The following is a 22,405-nucleotide window of genomic DNA, read 5'->3' on the forward strand; positions in this document are numbered from 1 at the left end:
GAGATAATCTAAATATTTAATAATAAACAGGAGGCTAGTTCATGTACACACTGTTAGAGGAGTGAATCATTTAGATCAGTGTTGCAGGACTGAAAGGTGTTTACTGTGGGGTTTGTATATGGTTGTTAGAGTGGTGCTGTAAGTTACTGCTTTCCAGCTGGTTCCTAATGTATTGCTTAGTGGCTTCGAGGGTTTTGCCTGTGGACTGTTTACAAACTGGTAAGCCCTGTTACTATTGTTATATAATCAGTCTTTTCAACCAAATAGACTGTCTAACCACACACATACTCTAACCCAGTGTTTCTCAACCAGGGTTGCCGTCTAGCTTCATCGGGGGTGCCGTCAAAATATTGCGCCTCACGTGCATATTTCCTTTCCAGAGTCAGCTCGTGTCGGGGTGTGTCCCAATTCACAGGCAGCATACTCTGAAGGATGCGACCCACAGAGGCGGTGTATTACTGCGCAGCTGTGACGCAATCTGTCTTCGAATACAGCCTCTGAAGGATGCAGCCCCTAAATTGGGACACACTGTAAAGTTTTTGTCCCCCCACGCGATGCACGCGCTATTTTATTTCATATTCCGCCAGCAACACCCCTCGTTCTCACCTGAAGTACTGCGCCAGCACCCCACCCCCCCCCCGTCCGTAAACTGGGGTGCCTTGACATCTCGCATATATTTAAAGGGTGCCGTGATAGAAAAAAGGTTGAGAAACGCTGCTCTAACCAGTCTCACTAACCACATATTTCTCTTTGTCGTTTTTGTACTTTTTCTGTGTGTATTTGTGACTGAGCACAAGCTCTGCAGTAACTGTCAGATCAGTGGTTGGGTCATCTAATAACTGTTCAAGCAAACTGGTAAGCTCTGTCACTATTGCTACCTTATCAGTCTCTCTAACCAAACAGAGCACACATATACTCTAAACAGTCTTACTAACCACAGATTTCTCTTTCTATTGTTCTTTTTCTTCTTTTGTGTGTATTTGTGACGGAGCCCCAGCTCTGCACTTAACAGTCAGATCTGTGGTTGGGTAATCTGACGACTGTTTACACAGACTGGTAAGCTCTGTTATTATTGTTACCTAATCAGTATCTCTAACCAAACAGACCACACATATACTCTTAACAGTCTTTCTAAACACAGATTTCTCTTTCTATTGTTCTTTTTCTTCTTCTATGTGTATTTGTGACTGAGCACAAGCTCTGCAGTAACTGTCAGATCAGTGGTTGGTAGGGGTGGGCAATATTATATCGTGTACAATATATCGTGACACAGAAATATCATGATATTAAAAATCCATATCGTGATAATAGGGCTGTTCTGTCTTAAAAGTAGTCTATTATTTACTGTGAAGCTTTAGGTGTATTTATTGTGTAATTGTTTTAGTTTGCAGTTTATATGCATGCACTAAATATTCTGCAATATTATTTGCTGCATTATATTATTTTATGCTATATTATTTATCTTGCCTCATTATGATTATACTGTTATACTATTATACTATATTCCTGAAATTAATTAATTATTTTTGTTTTCCTATATCGCCAAGTATATTGTTATCGCAAAAATACCCTGAAATATCGTGATATTATTTTAGAGCCATATCGCCCACCCCTAGTGGTTGGGTCATCTAACAACTGTTCAAACAAACTGGTAAGCTCTGTCACTATTGCTACCTAATCAGTCTCTCTAACCAAACAGACCACACATATACTCTAAACAGTCTTACTAAACACAGATGTCTCTTTCTATTGTTATTTTTCTTCTTCTGTGTGTATTTGTGACGGAGGACCAGCTTTGAGTGAACAGTCAGATCTGTGGTTGGGTAATCTGACGACTGTTTACACAGACTGGTAAGCTCTTTTTTATTGTTACCTAATCAGTCTCTGTAACCAAACAGACTACACATATACTCTTAACAGTCTTTCTAACCACATATTTCTTTTTCTATTGTTCTTTTTCTTCTTCTGTGTGTATTTGTGACGGAGCCCCAGCTCTGCAGTAAACAGTCGGATCTGTGGTTGGGTCGTCTGAGGACTGTTCACACAGACTGGTAAGCTCTGTTACTGTTGTTATCTAATCAGACTCTCCAATTGAACAGACTCTTTAACCACACATATACTCTAACCAGTCTCACTAACCACATATTTCTCTTTATGTCATTTTTGTACTTTTTCTGTGTTTATTTGTGACTGAGCACAAGCTCTGCAGTAACTGTCAGATCAGTGGTTGGGTCATCTAACAACTGTTCAAACAAACTGGTAAGCTCTGTCACTATTGCTACCTTATCAGTCTCTCTAACCAAACAGACCACACATATACTCTAAACAGTCTTACTAACCACAGATTTCTCTTTCTATTGTTATTTTTCTTCTTCTGTGTGTATTTGTGACGGAGCCCCAGCTCTGCACTTAACAGTCAGATCTGTGGTTGGGTTGTCTGACGACTGTTTACACAGACTGGTAAGCTCTGTTAACATTTTTACCTAATAAGTCTCTCCAACTGAACAGACTCTCTAACCACATATATAATCTAACCAGTCTCGTTAACCACAGATTTGTCTTTTTTCTGTCATTTTTGTGTGTATTTGTGACAGAGGACCAGCTGTGCAGTTAGCAGATCTGTGGTTGGGCCGTCTGAAGACTAAAGACAAAAACTGTGAAACCGAACCAAATAGAGGGAGAAAACGCTCATCAGAGAAAACAAATTCATCAGCTGAACCGGACCATAGAAATAAAAATGAAAAAGCTAAAGAATACAAATAAATATATGCAATTAAATGCAAAGAATCATCAAGTGTCTGTTTAATTACTTACTTACAGTAATAAATCATAGTGTTTATATTGTTTTTCTAAACAACACAATAAAAATCTGTGTTAGATGCTTTGAATAATTTCTAGTCATCTGTTGTTCATTCATTAATAATTTCCTTTTTTTGCCTTGTTACATTTTATTTAAATCTACTGTAAGCTTTTTTTTTATTTATCTGCAAAAGAGTTGGTTTTTATAATATTAACACCATAACTTCAAGCATTTTAATATAGATTGCTTCACAATAATCTCTAAAATAGTGATTGATTATAGCAGAGAAAAATAGCACACCAGAATTTCAGTTCATAGTAAATCACAGGTCTGCTGTATGTCACTTAATAAGAACACAAGATGGCGCTGTAGACCCATGCAAGAAAAATGCCATCTGTTATCTACATTAAAATCTCTCTCATCACACTGTATGTGAAATAAAGTGCACTGTGTTCATTGAACATTGATTGATTATTGTTAAACAGACTGTGACTATCACTCTTGCAGTGCATCACATCACCATCGTTATCAAATGTGTCAGTATCGGTTTCTTGATGCCCAGAATGAACACGCAATCATCTAATTTGCTGCTTCCTGTTTGTGCATCCTGGTGCGTCTCTACAGCAGCAAAATCAAATCTGCTTGTCCAATGACTCGACTCATGTTTATCCCGGTATACAGAACACCAGCAGAGGGTCATAGATGTACATTCAGTCTATCACACAAACTAGGGGTGGGCGATATGGCCCTAAAATGATATCACAATATTTCATGGTATTTTCACGATAACAATAGTCTAGGCGATATGGCAAAACATTGAATAAAAAAAACTACTGCAACAAAATGAAAATTACATATTATTATTGCATACAATATGATATGGCACACCCCTAACTGAGGTATTACAAAATATAAGAATTTGATCAGATTTGTAACAGAAGTCAATGATCCAGAATGTCATGATACTAATAACACACTCCAAATATCTTCATATATTCAGGATTAAAGTAAAATGAATGATACTGGACAGATATAATCTGTCTCTAGTAGATATACTGTGGGAAATGAGAACAATGTGATATTTTCTTGTTCAGCAAAAAGTAGTAGTAGCCTGATGTGGTAATTAGGGGTGGGTAATATGGCACGATAGTTCAGGGTATAATATCGCTTCAATAATCAGTTCACAACCAATTATCCTTGTCAGTCAATTGAAATGTACACTGTGTGCTGGGGTTGGTGTAGTATAGTGGGTTTTTGAGAAGGGTTCATGTCTTGCATGCTCACCACTCTAAACCAGTTTTAGCCCCTGGGGTAGGAGTTTCACTTTTTGATAGTGCTGTACAACTCTCCATGGTGATACTCCAACACAAAGTAGCATATAATTGTAAAGTGTATTGAAAACGATACATTGTTTTTAAAATATATATTTTTTACAGGCACGCTTTCTTTGCCTTTTTAGCAAAATACATTATTCTAATTTCTAAAATTAAAGAAATACTCAGAACAAGTATTTTAAAGTTTAAAGTTTTTAGCTTTTAGCTCCATTCACCCCATTCATAGAGGACGCACTTGTGGGATTCCTCTAGAGTTCAAGATCAGATCAGGGTGGACAGAAAGTGGTCAGACGCTCTATAAACGGCTCTGCTTATGCAGGGGGTGCATTTTGGTCTTGTGGTTCTCTTTTCCTCCATAATTCCATTGACTGTATACAGCCGCTTCTCCTGAGTCCCAGTTACAGACTGGGTCAGATATCTAGCATACCAAATATTTGCAGGGCATGTAGGACAGGTCACCGATCAGCTAGCGACAGCTCGGCGAGCGTCATTCAGTAGTAGTAGTAATCCTCTGCTCATGTGGCTCTATCAGCTGTACCATCTAAAAGAGATTGAATATCACAGTTTTTGGAATGTGTTGCAGGCCTGAAATTCTGTCTTTTTCAGAGTGTTTAAGAAATTAAACAACGTTTACAAAGCAAAGCATTCTGTCTGCAATTAAAAGTGAAAGTAAAAGTTTGTTTGTTTTTGAGACATTAATATGTAAGTCTGAGATTAGGTCTGGATGCAGGGCCAGATATACAAACAGATTAGACGATAAAGAGGAGGAAAGATAGCGAGTGCAGGGATACGAGCGATAGATGGAAAGAGAGAGAGCTCAATCAGCCATGCGATGTGGAGAGAGGGAAAGAGAGATGGACAGAGAGAAATACGGGCAGAGAGAGAGAGATAGATGTTGTTTCTGTTGTGTATGCAGTGTAGAGAGTGCGCTGACAGAAGAAGTGTTGGGTCAAGCAGCTCGGCTGAATTGAGTTTGACCAGGAGTGCAGATTTGATTAAGGAGCTGGCATGATGAAATGCAATCATGCAGCTGGATGAGGATAATGAAGGCTCACCACAGGCTGAGAGAAAGTGAACTGGAGAGAGAGAGAGAGACGGAAAGACAGAGACACCTGCTCCTTTCTCCCTCCACATCCATTCCTCTTCATGCTGAGTGGGAAATAATTCATCATTCTAGATTTAAACTAGTCTGACAGATTCTTTTAAGAAACGGTTTGGCCAAAATTCTAATTTGTACTGTTTTCGTCTCACCACAAAGAGGTTTATATAATGGAAAACACTGTTGGTATGCAAAGCATTTCAGGGTGATCACCAGATGACCTCAGAAAATGTAATGCATGCACAAAAATATTAATAATTGAAATCTAAAATGTTTCACCTCAAATGTTCACAACATCAAGTGTGTGTTTAGTTTTCAACCTGGTAAAAATTGAATTCAAGCTTACACTTCAGTTTATCACAGTTTCATAGGCCCTACAATTCCACTCTGTGGGACAATAGTTTCTGTACTAGTAATAATAGCAGAATAATAAGCCTAAGGTTTAAAGGGGTGCCATGTAGGCTATTAATTCCACTGAATTCTTTCATACTGTTATTTCCCTCTGTCTCAATCTTTCAAACATGCTTCAGTAGGCATACTGCATTGACAAGGATTCAGTAATTACTTGTAAATAAAAACAATAAATACTAATTTACACAGTGGGTAAGGCCCACACAGTCCCCCAAGTAGGTGATACCTAAACATTTAGGTTTGATAATGGGTGGTACATTGCTATAACCACTGACTTAAACCATTTAAGGCAGGATAACTTGCCGTATTTTCGGAATATAAGGTGCACTATCATTGAACGTCTAATTTTTGGTGTATTTTCATACATAAGGCACACCTGATTATAAATCGCATTAAGCAGCATACCAAGCCCCATTTAGCAGCACTACCCAGTTGCAGGTAACAGCATAGCCAGCCTTGGTTAACAGCGATTCCCAGATTTTAAACTTGTCCAGAGTTGGGAAAGGGGGCTGTAATTCAGTACAGTTCACTAACACAGGCTTTAAATCTGACAAATACCAAGAGTAAGTGGCAACTTGTCCTTACAGTCTTCAACACCAAGGTCACGCAGCTGTACCACAATATATAGAGGTACACCCTCATCATGGTTCATTGAAACAACTCATTCATCTTAACTCAAAATGTGCCAATTAAATTGATCTTAGATAAATAAACTTAGTGAGTCTACTAGTGTTGTAGTACTTGAGTTCGGTATTGTGGCCGTAAACAAGTGGTCTTGTCTCAGACTTAATCTTGTCTCATATCGGAGTGAGGTGGACTCTGAGACTGTGGACGAGTCTGGCCAAGTCCTCGGTCTGATGTTAAGTTCATTAGAAAACTGACTGAACATTTCAACAATTCATTAAAACAGACCGAATCCATCCTTTCTCTGTGTGCCTAAAATCTGCACAGCTACTCCTGCTCTTTTTCAGTCTCCAATCAAAGCACTTTTCATTTTGAATAGTCTGATGTTAAGTTAAAAGTGCTCTTTTTCACCGGCTCACTGGAGTTATACTTATTGGGTATTGAGATTATTGTGAATTTGTATGCAGGACTTTTAAATCTTAACTCAGTCTCAATCTTGGCTTGGACTCAACATGTCCTGGTTTGGGTCTTGACTCAGACTTGGCTCCAGTGGTCTTCACTACAACACTAGTGTCTACACTGCTTCCCCAGTAGAACCCCAGATGAAAAAATGTACATTAAAAAGGCACAATGTATCTGATTTTTTTTTATTGCAGACTGTATGAATCTAAGATATTTTATGTATTATCTGGTCAGCTTCGTTCCATTTGTTAATTTACATCCACTCCTGCATTTCAAGCCAAAAGGTGAAATCAAGATATTCTTGTCTCAGGTGTTAAGCAAAACTCATGCAAGTGACACAGATCAGCAGGATTGCCAGCAATAGCTTCTGCTATTTCATAACTGCCGAAGTGGACTGACTGTAGGATATATGTCATCCCCTCCAGCTAAAGTCTGGCACATGGGACAGAGAGCGATTTGAAATTCTGCTCATACAGCAGCCGAGCGGACGGCTGGATGAGCCTCTCCTCGCTGCCGGGCCCAGATTAGAGCAAGAATGAAAATGCAAGAGCCTGGCACAGCCTTCAATCGCCTTTACAGCCTGAAGGGCTGCAGCGCTGATAAGACTTCCTGCAGCCGAGCGTTGGCGAACACGCGCTTCTGCTTTAGGGAGCACTCTCGCTCTCCATCAGCCCAGCCAATTAACTACAGTACTATTGAACCAGGAGGACTGAGCCAGCTGGAATCAGCAGCCCTTTGTGGAGGACTTTCTTTAGGTGGAAGAACAGGATTTAACTCTTCGACTGCAGGCCTATTATTCAGTTGTTAATCATTGCATGTTCCTCAGTAATCACTGTTAATGTTCAGGAATTACTGTGAAACTAATGTGTAAAAGGGCTGGTTTAGTGTAATGGTTTAGGTTAATACTGCTGGTCTTCATGTGGCAGTCTGGGTTCATACACTGTTTATTGAGCAAGAGTTCAAATTTCATAAACATATGTTTTATGTGAAGTACACTGTAAAAACTTCAAGATTTGCCAGCAAAATGCAAAAAGTTTTTTTTTAATTAGTAACCTTTTACATTGATAAGGTTAACACTCCATTCGTTTCTCAATTCATCCATTCATCTCTCTACATATATATGTGCTGACATGGCAAGTCGTGAAAGAGCAGGGAAAAAATGAATCAACTGTTGCCTCTGGGGATGGCTTGAGAACGCCTACAAACATACAAGTTGTGAGGTGTCATCTTGTGACTTAAAACAACAGATGTACATTATCAGTGTTTGAGTGAGGCCTGATAAGAGGATTCTAGATGAATATGACGTTTTATTGACCAATTTTTATGGCAGGCATTTTAATTCCGGAAATGCGTCATAAAAGGCATTACCACCCGGAGTGGACAGCGCAGGGAGTGACCGTGATGATGATAATTGGCAGTGGCTGGCTAGAACTGTCTGCACGAACAAACAGTTGACCATAATAGACCCTAGTTTGTCTTTCTATCTGTCTGTCCATCCATCCATCCACATCTTTTATTTCTGTGCTCACTGTTTCTCAGTGAACTGCTGAGAGCACATGGTAACACAAGTCAAAATCCCAGAAACGTGGAAGCTTTTTTTATTTTTGTATCAACTGCTGTGATAAAATTCCCTAGTACAGGGTGCTTAATATATGTGTGTGTATGTGCGTAGGCCTGTCAGAATCACTCTATCCAAGGTTGGTTTGCCTTCAGTTTTCTACTCTGCTACAAGCAGGATATCTCCTCAGCACTAACCCGACTGAGCGGCCTGCCAAAACCCCACCTCCCTCCTTCGCCTGCTGGGTCCGGTCTGGGCACACCGCCCTCTTTTTATCTCATCCTTCAGTTTCTGTCTGTTCTCATCATGACATCCCCTCTCCTCGTTCCATCAACCTCACGGCCCTTTCTCTTTCACTCTATCTTCCCCATCTTAGTCTGCAGAACATCTGTCCGTTTCCTGTCTGGAACCAGCCGACACCGTCTCAGTATCTCCTATTCGGTGGAAGCTATTTCAACAGGCGTGTTGTCCATGCTGGAAATGCTAAATGAGAAAAAAAAAAAAACAATAGCACCCACCAATTACAGCCCGATTACAGTGCCAAGCAGAGGAAAGCATACAATTACACTATTTAAAAATAAATGAGCTTTTATTAGGTCTGCACTCTCCTGACAAATACGTATTATGTGGAAATGTAAATATTATACTGCCACTAGGCCTATATTTTTATACTCAGATTTTTTTGCAGTCTGTAAAATCAAGATCTTTTTACTGTCCTTTCTTTGGCAGGACTTCTTCCATAGACGCTCCTCATTAAATAGCAAATAAATTAACTAAATGCAGTGTGATGCATGCAGAGTTCAGCATTTACTACACATATAAAGATTTAATATTCCTTTATTTGCCATACAGAGACAGAAATTTACACCTGCAACAGCAGTCTGTCTCCAGATTGCATCCAATAAAATAGTTTGGCTTTAGGTTTAGGCTGTGGTACACATTTCCACTAAGCATCATTTCTGAACATAATATAATCCTTAGGGAAGCATTATAAGAAAAACTCACTGAACACAATGTTTTTATGCGAATCATTTATACGTCAGAAGCTTTTTTTTAAGTTGATACAGAGCTGTGTATTGGCAAGAACATTACATTTCATTTCAATTATTAATTGTTCAGTTTCTCATTCACTGTCCAAAAAAAGCACAGTTCTTGAACTTCCATATTTTTTGAGGTACACTTCTACAATTCTTTTGGTACCACTTTAAAATAAGACTACCCTCATAAATGGTTTATAAATGGTTTATAAACTAAGACTATTAAGTTTTATTGATTAGGTTGTAAATGCCTTAAAAACCATTGATAAGCAGTTACAACACATCAATTAAAAAGGCAACAGTGATCTGTTGTTTGTTTAGTCATTTAATTCAACTGAGTCATTTAATTTATAGTAAAGAGTTTAACATACTTATAAATATAAGTATGAAAGTAAGATTAGTAGAAATGAGTGTGGAATTACTACTTTGCCATTTTTAAAACATTTATAAACTGCTTATTAATGAGTATTTGCAGCCTAATTAATAACCAACAATAATCTCCTTTATAAACCATTCATAAACCCTTTATAAAGGTAGTCTTATTTTAAAGTGGTACCATTCTTTCATTTTTCCAAAAACCATCAGTGGACCTTTCAGTGCACCTTTTAGAGTATTTCCAAGATTACAACAGACAGCAGAGTGCTTTGTTTAATCTCCACTGCGGCGTAAGCTTGTTTGAATGGTGTCTGAATCTTACAGTATTCATTTTACAGGCCTGTATTTCAGAGGGCTTCCCTGAGGGCAGATGACTGCAGGGCATTAGTCACAGTGTCACACTCAACACACAAAAAATTAATGCATTTATTTGTATGACTACCCAGAAATCCCCATGCCTACATAAAGCATGCCAGCATCAAACTGCTGGGTTTTGGAGGCTACAGATGAAACATGGTACCCTTTGTAGAGCCAGGCAAAGACTGAAATAGGAGTCACGGCCAACGGGCTAATGTAATTTGTGTATTTCTGCTTCTCTAGGGACTTGCTTTGTGCTGCAGTGCACTCTGTGTTACTGTAACAATAGAGAGATGCTCTCACTTGCATGTTTATTCCTCCCTTTTTCTGGGTTGTTTTACTGTGATTAGATTGCTGTAATATAGTGTTCAGATCAGATGTCTGAGGTAAAAATAACTAGCATTTCTAAACAGCAGGCAGTTTAAAAGCTGTGAACCAAATTTACCTTAATAAAAAGCTAGAAATCTACAGTTATATTTTATTTACTATATAAATAAATTATTTCATTACTTCTATATGTTGGTCACAAACATGGATCTATATAAAGAGGCAACCCTATGGGGCTGGATGTCGTTTTAAAATTTTCAATACCCAAACGATACTTTTTTCCATACCTTTTTCTAAATTGTAACAGAAAAAACACCAATTTAAAAGAATACTCTGCAGCACCAAGACATTTTGGTTTTGGTAGCAAATTTTTACACCCGGCCTTAATCACCAGATTCATGAAAAACAGTTATAATTGTTGTGTCTTTTTCCATTTTTGTGATGTTGTATTCTGTTTGTCCCCATTCATTTTGTACATGCACTTAAAATTGTGTATCACTGAGGCCTGTGAAGGCTGCATCAGTTTTACTGTTGGCTGCATTTTACTATGGAACAGCCTTCTATAACGTAGTAGCAGAGAATGCAGCCTACCTATTCTTTGGAATGTAGCTATTGCGTATGTATATAAGAAGCATAGTGGCCAGTGACGGCTCAGTTAGAGCACCGGGCCATCAAACAAGGTTGTTAGTTCAATACCTGAGTTAGTTTTGCCCTCTGTCTTGTCATGATATGAACTCTCAAGGTCTCCTGTGGTATCTGGCACCAGAAGCTAACTAATGTTAGTTGCAGATCCTTTAAGTTCTGTAGGTTGTGTGAAGGAACCTCCATGAGCATCATTGAGCATTGGACATCAATGCTGCTTTACCAGATGTCCACACTTTTGGTAAGCACTATCCACTGCTTTCCAGGATCACCCCACAAGATGTGCCTGGTATTTCTTAGGCTACGTTCACATTACCAGGCTAAAGTGACTCAAATCTGATTTTTTGCTTAATGTGGTAGATACAATGTTTCATGGCTGTGTGAACGTGCCACATTAGATTTTTTTTTAAATTAGATTTAGTTTCATATGTGGTCCTAAGTATGATACGTATCCGATCTATGGACATCAACATGAATGTAAACAGTCAAATAGGAATTCATGCGTCTTTTTGCTTTTACGTATGCGCTACGTGCTTCTCTCTCGTACCCACACATTCACTCTTGGTGCAGCTGTGCAGCTATAGCTGCAAAAACAGCAAAAGCAAGCAGCCTGGCCTTTTTTCGCCTCCTCAACCTGAACCTCAGACAAGCTGTTTACTCTCCACTTGAGCAAACGATGCTCCACATATGAGCTGCTAACACATTAATTTAACCTTTATAACGCTACGAGTCGTCTCTCAAATATGATGTTTTTTGTTGTTGGTGAAGAAGGTCACATTTAAAAACGTATCAATGTGCGCATGTATGTCGTTTCAGGGACAGATTTGTTCACATTACACACAGATACAGATCACTTACATTTGTAAATGTGAACCATCAAGATCAGATCTGAACAAAAAAAATTGTATTTGAGAAATGTGGCTTGTAATGTGAACCTAGCCTTAGATGGCCCAACACTTTACAATCCATTGGAAACACTGCTATCCCATGCCTTTTGCAAATGCCAATGTATATTTATGTATATCCCTTTGACAGATGTTATTAGATCCAGATAATGGAAAAAAGCCATTTTCCTCTACCCGTTCTTGCATGTTTAAGAAGCACACAATATCTATCATTTGCAGCGCGAAGTGCACATGCACACAGATGGAAATGTGACAGATCTTCCTCAGTCTCAGAAAGCATAGCCTGTGGGGGAATAATGTGCTGCTAAGGTCGGCGCTGCAGGATTTATAGGTGCTCCATGTGAGCTTCCCAGCCCAAGGACAAAGCCACAGCACAGTCTCAAATATCCAACAACCTCAAGCCACCGCCTGCCTATTTATCCAGCGCTTCCTGTGTTATTCAGTTTATTGACAGCAGCTCACAGAGCACTGCTGCAAGACGAGGCCTTGTATTTAATGATGTACAGAGATGTTGTGCTTGCTGAATTGGTGAACCTATAAAGCTGGCGCAGCTTCATCAGTATGCAGCCTTTTCACATGAAGTGCTGGATCTGGTCTCTAATGATATTGCTGCATAGTTAAAAAAAAAAACATAAAAAGCTGAAACAGCAGGAGCTTAGCCATCGGCTCCAGTGTTGGCTCACAGTGTGGTTGAAGTAAGTCCTTCCATACATCTAATGGCCTTGATTTGATCTACACTGGCACAGTTTCATTAAATAGCCTATATATCGTATATATCCTTCTCTGCTTAATGCTGGGAGTACCTTTAGACAGTGTTCATTGTTCATTTAGAACTTATATAATATTTACATGATATTTAAATACTAGTAGTAATAGATATATTGTACAAATCCTATGTTAAATACTTCTTTGACAAAAGTATATAGACACCTGCTCATTAATTCTTTTTTATTTATTTATTTTTTCAGTGTGAGAAGCGATAAGTCAAAATATTGGATGATCACCACACCAACTCATCCCAAAAGTACTGGGTGGAGCATAGCTCAACCGCACAAAGCTGTGTAGCTAGCGCATGCCTCCACCAATACATGTGAATCCAAACACCACCTTTTTTCAGACTGCCACCAATCAAGATTTGATACATCAGCCAACAGACGCACGTGCTTGCCAGCATTACAATGGATTACAATGGGAGTGATGAGAGGGGAGAGCGCCATCTACCCACACATTCAGAGCAAGCAAAGCCAGTGCTCTCAGCCAATAGCAGCTGCTGGTAATGCAGCACCACCCACGATTGGGACTGTTGATGCAGCTGAGCCACTCAAAGCACCACTAAAATAGTTTATTCTTAAAATGTATTCTTGTTTAATTGGATTTTGTTTGCACCACAAATGTATAAACAGGATAAAATAAAAAATATATTGGGACATATCTGTCCTTCTTCTAGCAATCATGTAATGTCTAATGTTACTTTTCTCGATTTCTTGTCACAGATTTTCACAGCATTACTAAAAAAAAAAAAAAAAACATATACATCAGAGCTTCTAATAAAAGGCTCTGCAGATAGAAAATCCAGTGTGAGATGTGTATATGCCTGACAACAAATACTAATATTTTAAGAAGGAAGCCAACTTTAGCCTAGCATGCTAACTTGCTAAAGTAGCATGAATGAGCTACACCAAGCCAATAGCTGCTAACATGGTGATAACTCCAGCTAATACTGACTAATTGCTTAGGCTAACTGGTTTTATACATCCTAACACAGCCTAACATGCAAATGGTAGGTAATAATAAAATATTTCACAGAGTGCACAAACGTATTTCACAAATTGTTGAGGAGGGAAATCAAGTCAAGGAAGGGGTTGGGGGACGTACTGACATTCTAACTGTGGTGGGATGATTCAGGCATTTAGTTTAATCAATGCTAATTTTGTGGATTTCTAATGCTTGGTGGAGCCATCTTTATCAAAAAAATAAGTTTTCCACCAGAAGGCATCACACAAACTCACTCTGAAAAAGAAATCTGAAATTCGTCATGAATTGGCCAGTTTTCAATGTAGTTCATCAACAGCAAGGTATTGAAAAATATTTTTTAGAGACATAAAAAATCTGAGTAAACACCTTAAAAAAATATTTGACAACCTCCATGTTTTTTTTCACATCCTATAGAAATAACATGAATGCAGCCAAGCCAAGTTGGATGAAAAACCTTCCACCAGCATCCACTTGAAAGCAACAGAAGAGTCATTCAGTTCTAGACAGTCCCTCAGAACTACAAGTGAATTACTTGGTTTTGGACCATTTAAAATTATTCTCTCTGTTAGTAATTCTATTACATATTGAGTGGCACTTTGGTACTAAATACTAACAAATATGCTAGTATATTAATTATACAGTTTATTAAATATATCAAATATATTTTTTATTTAAAAAATCCAATACAAAGCATACATATAGAATTATAATAACAGAGTTTCTTATTAAAATGTGTTCTGGTTGCAGAGAGTAATTCCAGCTTTACAATAGATCAGGGAAGGTAGGAAGACACTACCTTTGTACTGGGTGGCATGTGAGCCAGCAAGCATAAAAACCTGGCCTTCAATTATTCACATAGCATTCCTGCAACAATATTCCTCCATCAGTGGGCAATTTTGGGCAGGTATTCAGGCTGAGAGCCCTCCCCCATTCTTCTCAGAAAGCACTCATCACCGTGTTCACAAAAAGAGGACAGCCATAGAGAATAGAGTGCACCACGAAGGAAGAAGAGACTGTATTTATTTTCACTTAGACATTCTACATTAAATACTTCCTATTAACCACCAGTAGCCACTAGTACTACTTGTATTCATTATTATACCGGCCAAATCTGCACCTAAAGATCTTTTCACCATGTTTATTTATGCTAATCAAATTTCCTAATCTAACTTGATTCAAACAGTCCAATAAATTAGGAAGGAACACCTCATGTGTAAGGTACAGCATGAATTCATATACGCAAAAACCTCACCCCAGTATAATATTCAGTCATAAAACTGTAATAATATATTTACTTGGTAATATCTCTGTCTATACCTTCAGTCCATGTTCCTCCACCTTAAAGTAAAGTCAAAGGAAAACAATTACATAGACAATGACAATAAATGCCTCCTTATCGACAACATTCAAACAAGCACAGAGCAGTTCAATAATCCACAGGTCTCAACTCTGACACTGTGACCCATATTACATACAACATACTCAAAGTCTAGTTAGTATTACTAATTAGTATGTAAGTGAAAAGCACCCTAATTCTGGCTAACAAGGTTAATTTATCTAATCTATTAATATAATTAAATGGCTAATTGACTTGATGTCTCAGTGTTACTGGATGCATCGTAAAACCGGAGCTGTCAATCATGAATCACTCTGTGAGGAGCCTTTAAAGGTAGAGGTGACGTGTATGTGCTGACTAAACAATAAACAATATTTTGAGCATGAAGCCAACAAAAAAAAGTGAAAATGGGCTAAATTAATCCAACAGAGATAACAATGAGATAACTCCAGCTAACACAGACTAACTGCTCCATCAAATACATTTATTAAACTTTACTCAAGCAAAAAAGTAATAACCCTGACCAATAGGCTATAACAACAGTATAGTTAATACTTAATTTGTCACAGAGTGTACAATAAGTGTCTGATTGTATTTAAAGAAGAAAATCTGCAGTTGAGGTGTGTGCTAGTGTTAACTAACTGGCATATAGTGTCATTTTGCTTGTTATTTTTATTTTATTCTAGTTTAAAATAACTAGCTATTAGAGGTGTGCCATATTGTATCATACTCAATAATATCGCCAACATTTTTTAATATTGTAAACAAAATTGTCACGCCGCCTCGTTCTCCTTCCACATTACCGGACTCCATTTCCCAGAATCCTGTTGATTATGACACCAACAGTATCCGTTCTACTTCACCCAATCACATTTCGCTCCGACGCTCTGATTCACCTGTGTTCTGAGTTAGCTCCGGTTCATACCCATCTAGCTCCGGTATTTAAGTCTGCAGTATGTAAACAAACACCGCGAGGTATTGTTAACTTATGTTGCATACTAAGCGTTATCCTATTGTTTCTCGTTTTGGCTTTATGGTTACGACTCTCTTTTTGGATTATTGGTTTATGTCTTTTGTCTTGCCCTTATTGGATTTATTGCATGGTTGGACTGATATGCGGTTACGAACTCGGACTGTACTTTCGACTACGTCTTTGGTTTTCGGTGAGATCTTTGTTTGCCTGGCTTTACTGTTTTCTGTTATACTGCCTGTTAATAAACCTGTTTGCTTATTTTACTCGGCTTGCGTCACTCCTCACTACCTGGCGTTACAAAAATTATACCCTGGAATATTGTGATATATCACCCATCCTTAATTATCACATCAGGCAACTACTTTTTTTGCTGTTTTTAGCAAAAGACAAATTCACACTGTTCTCATTTCCCATAATACAGCTCTGGAAAAAGAAATTAAGTAATTTTGCTCTTTATAGGTATATGTTTGAGTAAAATTAAAATTGTTGTGGTTTTCTATAAATTATAGAAAACATTTCTCCCAAATTCCAAATAAAAGTTTTGTCATTTAGAGCATTTGTGTTTTTTGCAGATTTGGCTGAGTTTTCAGACCTCAAATTATGCAAATAAAACAAGTTCATATTCCTAAAGTTTTAAGAGTTCAGAAATCAATATTTAGTGGTGTAACCCTGTTTTTTAATGACAGTTTTATGTATATTGGCATGTTCTACTCCACCAGTTTTACCCACTGCTTTTGGATAAATTTATGCCACTCCTGATGCAAAAATTCAAGCAGTAAATCTTGGTTTGATGGCTTGTGATCATCCATCTTCCTTGTGATTATATTTAAGAGGGTTTCAATTTTGTAAAATCAAAGAAACTCATCATTTTAAAGTGGTCTCTTATTTTCTTCCAGAGCTGTATATTTACTAGAGACAGATTATATTAGTTCAGTATCATTCATTTTACTTTAATCCTGGATACATGAAGATATTTGGAGTGCATTGTTAGTAGCATAAAATAAGTCATTAACTTCTATTACAAATCTGATAAAATTCTTGCAATTAATATCTCAGTTAAGGGTGTGCCATATCATATTTTATGCAATAATAAAATGTAGTTTTAATTTTGTTGCAGTTTCGCCATAACTCCCACCCCTACAAGTTACTCGCCCTTTTACACACGTTATTAACCATATGTTTAGGTCATTTCTAAATTCAGTTCCACATTCAAAAACTCAAACTTGAGTAAAAATGGCAGAATAACATTTTACCAAATTCTGAGGCCTACAGCCCTCTAATCAAACAGCACAATGTTTACCACTCCTCTGTTTTCACTCTGAATCACATAGTCCACACTTTAATCCAGTAAAGCTTAGATCTAAGTTGGATCTTTGACTGCAAAGCTGAATTAAACCATCCTGATGCAAAAAGAGATGCTGGGATTATGCTGGACACTCAATGTTACGACCATATTTAGTTTCAGGCCGCAACACAACAAAAGAGTGGCCTGTTTTTCTTTTTTTTGTCCACTGTAGTAGACTTAAATTTGAGATCTATAAGTGAGACTTTTTCTGTCCAAAAGTACCTTAATTGAGGGGTGTGGCCAACAGAGCACAGTGACTTTATTTTCAAAATGGCAGCCAACACAGATTTTACATTGTCTAGCAACAATCAGGCCCCCAGCTTTTCCCTTCCAAAACGTGCCGAAGTGTGCTGCTGAGGGATGAGAGGACCATTTGAGCAAAGCTATCCATTCACTTCCATTCATTTCGGGGTGTCTTTGAACCAATAATAAATGTATTTCCAAGCCGTTTTCGATTATGACACAGCCCGTGTTCTTTTCTACAAAGAACAGATTTTCTGTCATTTGATCCATAAGATTAATAATCTGTTCATAGCTTAAGAAAATAACATTTTTATACAACTATGCTAACGATGATGTAAAAAGACAGCAACCCAAAATACCGTGCTGTAATGTTTGGAGAAGTTGCTCCTCAAAATTTAAAAGTACAGAGCTGATTGAATTAGAGCAGGGTCAAAGTAACCTCTTATTATGCAAATATAATACTACTACTAACAGTTATAATACATTGTAGATAGTAATAAATAGAAATAAGATAGACTATGATAATTATAATGTATAGATATAACTGTAATTTATATTACACATTTATTATTCTTATTACTGAGTTTCTAAATCCTTGTTATATAGATAAACTATGAATATTCTTCAGTAAATCCGTGGACTAATATTGGATATCAGTAATTCTAGTTTTTATCTGCTGTTTATTCAATAAAAGCCCCATTCTGGGACGGAATGGAGCTTTTCTCACTGTGGAGTAAATAGTTCTGTGCAGCTCCTATAAACAGTACGGTTGTTTGCACGGCACGCAGAAGATTCGCGTCATGCTGGCGCCTGCGCAATCTCTCACTTTCCCGGTTAACGCCCCACGAGAAGCCGATCAGGAAGTTACACGATTGGCCTCACCTGGCTCCGTTGAAATCAGCGGGATGGCTTGGTCCAGTTAATATATACTGTCAATGAGCAACAATAGATTATTAGGCTCAGTGAGGCCAACATAATTTTAATTCAGGATTGTGGAAGTGTTAGACATTAAGTCTTTTGGTTACTCTAAAAGATTTAAGTTTTAGAAGATTGCAAAAATTAAATATTGAAGACATTAAAGCTATACAGGAACACATGTAGAATTATTCCTATATTTTCTTTGTTTAACAAAAAGTGTTAAACAACAAATAATATGTTTTATATTTCAATTTTTTGTACCACAATTAGCTTTGAGAACAGATCTTTAATCTCAGTGTCTTCATGAGGGAGAGTCACCTGGAACAGTTTTCTCAGCATCTTGAAGGAGTTCCTCGAGGTGCTGAACAATAGTTGCTGCTTTTACTTCACGCTGTGAAGCTCCAGCTCATCCCAAATCACCTCAAATCACTATCTCAGTTGATCAGTTTTGGATTAGGGGATTGTGGAAGATGAAGACTATTTTGTTTACTAAGTAAATTTCCTATGTGTCCCTTATTTTCATGGTTTTATATTTACTTTATATAACCAGGTTTTAGGAGATATTTAGAACACACAAACCAGTGGAGGGACCTTTTTTGTGTTCAGATTTGCTTTCTTAATTTCTGTGATAATAAATATTTACAAAAATCTGCATATACAATTGAATACAGTACAATTATATATAACCTCTACATTCAGCAAACCAAGCAATGTGTCACGATTTCATGTATTTCGTTTGTTTATTTACTCTCCTTGTGTTTATCCTGTGTCTCCTCCCCTGTGGCCTACCTGTTTTGTAGCTCCGCCCTCTCTTCCCAGGTGTTTCCTGTTTCTAGTCTGTGTCCGTTGGTATAAATAGTCCCCCTCTACTGGTTACCTTCGTCCGTGATTGTGCGTTGTTGACGTCAGTCAGGTTTCGTGATCCCCGTGTTTTCTCTGATCTGTTTCTTGTTTTTCTTTTATGTATGTTAATAAATGTAACTCGCACTTGCGTCCGCCTTTGCGTCCTCTCCCTGTTCCTGCACCTGACAGAATCACGGACCAAAATATGGATGCAGCGAATAACTCTTTCCTGGGTTCCAGGTTAGCGATCCGGCGGATCCCTCTCTCCTCCAGCTTGCAGGTGGGGTGCCCCTCTTTAGAAGCCTCTACCAACCGTGGCCGGAGGAGGCGAAGAGGACCGCACGTTCCGGCTCTACCTGCACCGGCCGGCCCTGTACCAGCGGCTCTCGCCCCGGCGGACCCCGGCAGCTCAGCGGCTCTCGCCCCGGCGGACTCCGGCAGCTCAGCGGCTCTCGCCCCGGCGGACCCCGGCAGCTCAGCGGCTCTCGCCCCGGCGGACTCCGGCAGCTCAGCGGCTCTCGCCCCGGCGGACCCCGGCAGCTCAGCGGCTCTCGCCCCGGCGGACTCCGGCAGCTCAGCGGCTCTCGCCCCGGCAGCTCAGCGGCTCTCGCCCCGGCGGACCCCGGCAGCTCAGCGGCTCTCGCCCCGGCAGCTCAGCGGCTCTCGCCCCGGCGGACCCCGGCGGCTTAGCGGCTCTCGCCCCGGCAGCTCAGCGGCTCTCGCCCCGGCCGTTCACGGCAGCTCAGCGGCTCTCGGCCCGGCGAAATCCGGCGGCTCGGTTTTTTCCGCATCGGCGGGTGCGTGCGCTGCGCGCGCTCATGGACTATTTCACAGACCATTTGAACTACCCAGGACATTGCCTAGGATGGCCCCACAAACTGCTAAAACTTTTGCCAGTCCTAGCCTTCCCTCCATGTTGTTTGTTGTTCCTATGTGCATTCCAGTGTTAGTTCCTGTTACTGTTAGTATTCCTGTACCCCTGTCAAGTCATGTTATTGTGCCCATTCCAGTCACCGTGTTTATATCTATTCCTGTTAATGTATTGGTCCCTGTTCCCATGTCAAATCTCCTGTCAAGTCTTTTGTCCTGTCATTAGTCCAGTCTCTTGCGCTGTCCCCGGTCCCGTCCGTTTTTTTTTTTTTCAGGCCTCTCTCTTCTGCCGGCTCCCGGGGTTTGGTTTTATGCGCCTCGGGAGCTGCGCATTAAGGAGTGGCTTCTGTCACGATTTCATGTATTTCGTTTGTTTATTTACTCTCCTTGTGTTTATCCTGTGTCTCCTCCCCTGTGGCCTACCTGTTTTGTAGCTCCGCCCTCTCTTCCCAGGTGTTTCCTGTTTCTAGTCTGTGTCCGTTGGTATAAATAGTCCCCCTCTACTGGTTACCTTCGTCCGTGATTGTGCGTTGTTGACGTCAGTCAGGTTTCGTGATCCCCGTGTTTTCTCTGATCTGTTTCTTGTTTTTCTTTTATGTATGTTAATAAATGTAACTCGCACTTGCGTCCGCCTTTGCGTCCTCTCCCTGTTCCTGCACCTGACACAATGCCTCCAATGTCCACTCAAATATATTCTTTATGTTCTTTTTCACCTTTCAAAAACAAAAACCTTAAAATTATCTTTTTAAAAAAGTATTAAAAATATAAATATTAAAAGCTTTTTGGTCTCAGGATGAATTAATGTATGATACAAACAGCCTCCCTACACATAATATTAGACGGGCACCTAACGTTATAGCTACACTCCATAATATAACAGGGTTGTGCTTTACCTACTATATAATCAGTGTGAGGAGTGCCAGTGAACACCAGCAGCTCACCAGCTTCTGCTCTCCTCCAGTCTGTTCTCCACTCCTTCTCTCAGCCATGACTCTCACATCTACAGCACGACCACCCTGACCCTCATACACCCTCCTCCTTCTGCACAGCCCACCGGCTCGCCTAAAGCAGAGCACTGCGACTCCGCATACAGCCCACTGTTACCCACCTCAGTCTACTGTCTTTGTTTCGGTGGAGGCAGCGGCGGGTCCGGGCGGAGACGGTCAGTCAGCACACCGAGCAGCGAGCTAGGAGCTCCGGGTCAGCGCTGCAGCACAGCCCGCTGTTTCCATCATAATCCCACAACCAGAACAGCGAGGTTCATCAGCAGCAGCTGCAGCAGCAGTTTACATCCCTCTAACCACAGCATCTCCTCTTCCTCCCCGCCTACAGCTCTCTGTGTGTGTGTGTGTGTGTGTGTGTGTGTGTGTGTGTGTGTGTGTGTGAGAGAGAGAGAGAGAGAGAAAGAAGGGAGAGAGAGATGTCTGCTGCTGCTGCATTTGGGCTGCAGCTGCTGTGTTCTCAGGGTTCAGCAGCTGATGGATGGTTTATTCAATACAGGTCAGAGAGCAGCCTGCATCCTCACAGACCACCTTAAACAGATTTATCACATCATCAAAAACAAACTAATATCACAGATACATATTACCTTTTACTCCACACTAAATAGTATTTTTTGTAAATTACTAGTACTAATAATATGAACAATAGTATCATCCAGTTTATATTGTTCTACTACTTGACAACACCCTATACACTAAGAAAAATAAGTACAGTTTTTTACTTAAAAGAGTACCAAGCTTGTTGCTGTGGCTGTACCTTATCTTGTGGTACAACAGAATACCTTTCAAAGAAAAGTATTTTTTTTGTGCCCATGTTTTTGTTCCAGTAAAGATTAAAATGATTATAAACATCATGTGTCAAGAACACGATGATCTAAAATTGTCTGGCTTTCAAATGAAAAATGTATAACTATTATATACTAATATATAATGTTTATTAGTACAGTGATACAAAATACTAATTATAACTTTTGTCTGGTTAAATGGTACAAATCTGTATTTCCTACACCAACCAATGTGACTGCAGTTTCAATTTTCTTTATATTTCCAATACATTAAAATATAATCATTCAGTATTTAAATATTCCCCAATTAACTTGTTGTTGATCATCCTTAATTAGTACATCCTTATTTTATACTTTCCTGTCTTACTTTTCGAATAAAAGCCCTTTTTGGATCACTCCACCTTT

The 22,405-nt window shown here is 39.2% G+C and overlaps 1 protein-coding gene and 1 long non-coding RNA gene across 2 annotated transcripts in view; one reads left to right on the plus strand and one right to left on the minus strand.

The window, feature by feature from the left end:
• Positions 1–21,636, minus strand: part of fam163ab (family with sequence similarity 163 member Ab) — a 33,239-nt gene extending 11,603 nt beyond the window's left edge. The window contains exon 1 of the mRNA XM_007240068.4: positions 21,323–21,636. The gene's annotated coding sequence lies outside the window, so the exon portion shown is untranslated. The remainder of the gene's footprint in view (positions 1–21,322) is intronic.
• On the plus strand, positions 987–2,790 carry LOC125782291 (uncharacterized). The gene is made up of 2 exons (XR_007424912.1): positions 987–2,460; positions 2,597–2,790. It is a non-coding gene; the product is annotated as an uncharacterized LOC125782291 (long non-coding RNA).
• Positions 21,637–22,405: the final 769 nt, after the last annotated feature.

The sequence above is a fragment of the Astyanax mexicanus genome, chromosome 16 (assembly GCF_023375975.1).
Source record: "Astyanax mexicanus isolate ESR-SI-001 chromosome 16, AstMex3_surface, whole genome shotgun sequence".
In the NCBI taxonomy this organism is placed as follows: domain Eukaryota; kingdom Metazoa; phylum Chordata; class Actinopteri; order Characiformes; family Acestrorhamphidae; genus Astyanax; species Astyanax mexicanus.